Source organism: Rhinopithecus bieti, unplaced genomic scaffold (assembly GCF_001698545.2).
Source record: "Rhinopithecus bieti isolate Rb0 unplaced genomic scaffold, ASM169854v2 scaffold_12484, whole genome shotgun sequence".
In the NCBI taxonomy this organism is placed as follows: Eukaryota; Metazoa; Chordata; class Mammalia; order Primates; family Cercopithecidae; genus Rhinopithecus; species Rhinopithecus bieti.
The window spans coordinates 825,272-828,239 of NW_016807126.1; the positions used below are offsets into that span (position 1 = coordinate 825,272).

At 39.9% G+C, this 2,968-nt stretch overlaps 1 pseudogene across 1 annotated transcript; it reads left to right on the plus strand.

The window, feature by feature from the left end:
- The first annotated feature begins 479 nt into the window (after positions 1 to 479).
- Positions 480 to 2,146, plus strand: LOC108534797 (elongation factor 1-alpha 1 pseudogene; annotated as a pseudogene). The gene has a single exon (XR_001887037.1). The product of XR_001887037.1 is annotated as an elongation factor 1-alpha 1 pseudogene (transcript).
- Positions 2,147 to 2,968: the final 822 nt, after the last annotated feature.

Below are 2,968 nucleotides of genomic sequence, written 5' to 3' on the forward strand. Positions count from 1 at the left end.
AAATTTAGAAACTAGAAAACATTCTCAATTTCTAATGTTACACAGAAAGGATATAATACAAAAGATTAAATTATTCTCCATATAAGGGGAGGGCGTTTTCGTCCTTGCCTCTTACCCTGAATAACAAGCACTAAATCAGAGAAATATAGCCTCAACTTTTAAAAAAATTAATGATATGCAGTAAAATATACAAAGTTTATTTAATTTCCTTTTATTGATAAGTAAGAAAGAACAAAAATATATTATGGGTAAAATAAAAACAAATCAGGTATGAATTTCCTTTTAAGTACTGCTTTCACTGCAGCCATAAATTTTGGCATGTTGTGTTTTTGTTTTAATTAATCTCAAAATATTTTCTAATTTCCCTTGAGATTTTTTTTGACCCATTGTGATTTAAGAATATGCTGTTGCAGCTTTTTTTTCACAACGGGTTTGCTGCTAGAACACAGGTGTCGTGAAAACTACCCGTAAAAGCCAAAATGGGAAAGGAAAAGACTCATATCAACATTGTCATCGTTGGACACGTAGATTCAGGCAAGTCCACCACTACTGACCGTCTGATCTACAAATGCGGTGGCATCAACAACAGAACCGTTGAAAAATTTGAGAAGGAGGCTGCTGAGATGGGAAAGGGCTCCTTCAAGTATGCCTGGGTCTTGGATAAACTGAAAGCTGAGCGTGAACATGGTATCACCATTGATATCTCCTTGTGGAAATTTGAGACCAGCAAGTACTATGTGACTATCATTGGTGCCCCAGGACATAGAGATTTCATCAAAAACGTGATTACAGGGATGTCTCAGGCTGACTGTGCTGTCCTGATTGTTGCTGCTGGTGTTGGTGAATTTGAAGCTGGCATCTCCAAGAATGGGCAGACCCGAGAGCATGCCCTTCTGGCTTACACACTGGGTGTGAAACAACTAATTGTTGGTGTTAACAAAACGGATTCTACTGAGCCACCCTACAGCCAGAAGAGATATGAGGAAATTGTTAAGGAAGTCAGCACTTACATTAAGAAAATTGGCACAGTAGTATTTGTGCCAATTTCTGGTTGGAATGGTGACAACATGCTGGACCCAAGTGCTAACACGCCTTGGTTCAAGGGATGGAAGGTCACCCGTAAGGATGGCAATGCCAGTGGAACCATGCTGCTTGAGGCTCTGGACTGCATCCTACCACCAACTCGTCCAACTGACAAGCCCTTTTGCCTGCCTCTCCAGGATGTCTACAAAATTGGTGGTATTGGTACTCTTCCTGTTGGCCGAGTGGAGACTGGTGCTCTCAAACCCAGTATGGTGGTCACCTTTGCTCCAGTCAACGTTACAACTGAAGTAAAATCTGTCAAAAGGCACCATGAAGCTTTGAGTGAAGCTCTTCCTGGGGTCAATGTGGGCTTCAATGTCATGAATGTGTATGTCAAGAATGTTCGTTGTGGCAATGTGGCTGGTGACAGCAAAAAACCCACCAATGGAAGCAGCTGACTTCACTGCTCAGGTGATTATCCTGAACCATCCAGGCCAAATAAGTGCTGGCTATGCCCCTGTATTGGATTGCCACACAGCTCACATTGCATGCAAGTTTGCTGAGCTGAAGGAAAAGATTGATTGCCATTCTGGTAAAAAGCTGGAAGATGGCCCTAAATTCTTGAAGTCTGGTGATGCTGCCATTGTTGATAAGATTCCTGGCAAGCCCACGTGTGTTGAGAGCTTCTCAGACTATCCACCTTTGGGTCACTTTGCTGTTCGTGATATGAGACAGACAGTTGCGGTGGATGTCATCAAAGCAGTGGACAAGAAGGCTGCTGGAGCTGGCAAGGTCACTAAGTCTGCCCAGAAAGCTCAGAAGCCTAAATGAATATTATCCCTAAAACCTGCCACCCCACTCTTAATCAGTGGTGGAAGAAAGATCTCAGAACTGTTTGTTTCAATTGGCCATTTAAGTTTAGTAGTAAAAAACTGGTTGATGATAACAATGCATCATAAAATCTTCAGAAGGAAAGGAGAATGTTTTGTGGACCACTTTGGTTTTCTTTTTTGCATGTGGCAGTTGTAAGTTATTAGTTTTTAAAATCAGTACTTTTTAATGGAAACAACTTGACCAAAAATTTGTCACAGAATTTTGAGACCCATTAAAAAAGTTCAATGAGGAAAAAAAAATATATGCTATTGCATTTCCACTCATATGTAAATTTCTCAAATTTCCTTCCGTTATTTATTTTTTAACTTAATTCCATTGTGGTTGGAAAACATGCTTCCTGTGATTCAAGTTCGTTTAAATTTACTTAGACATGTTTCATGGCTGAGCATATGATCTATCCTGGAGAATATTTCATGAGCATGTAAGAAGAATGTGTATTCTCTTGTTCTGTGGTATATTCTGCATATGCCTATTAGGTTGATAGTGTTGTTTCGAGTCTCCTGGATCATCTGACTAGTATTCTATCCATTATTGAAAGTGGGGTGTTGAAAATGCACTATTATTGTTGAATTGTTTATTTTTCCCTTCATTCCTGTCAGTTTTGCTTCATGCACCTGAGTATTCAGTTTTCAGGGGTACGTATGTTTATAATGATTATATCTTCTGATGGATTGACACGTTTAGCACATAAATGACCTTCTTTGTCTCTAGTGAGAACGTTTGTCTTGAAATTTATTAGTAAAGTCACTCTAGCTTTCTTTTGGCTGTTGCTTCTATGGCTCATCTTTTTCCATCCTTTTATTTTTAACCTACTCGTGTCTTTAAATTATTTTTCTTTTAGATAGTATATATTAAGAGCCTTTTAAAAATCTATACTGCTGGTCGGGCATGGTGGCTCATGCCTGTAATCCCAGCACGTTGGGAGGCCAAGGTGGGTGGATCATGAGGTCAGGAGATCAAGACCATCCTGGCTAACACAGTGAAACCCCATCTGTACTAAAAATACAAAAAATTAGCCAGGCATGGTGGTGGGCGCCTGTAGTCCCAACTA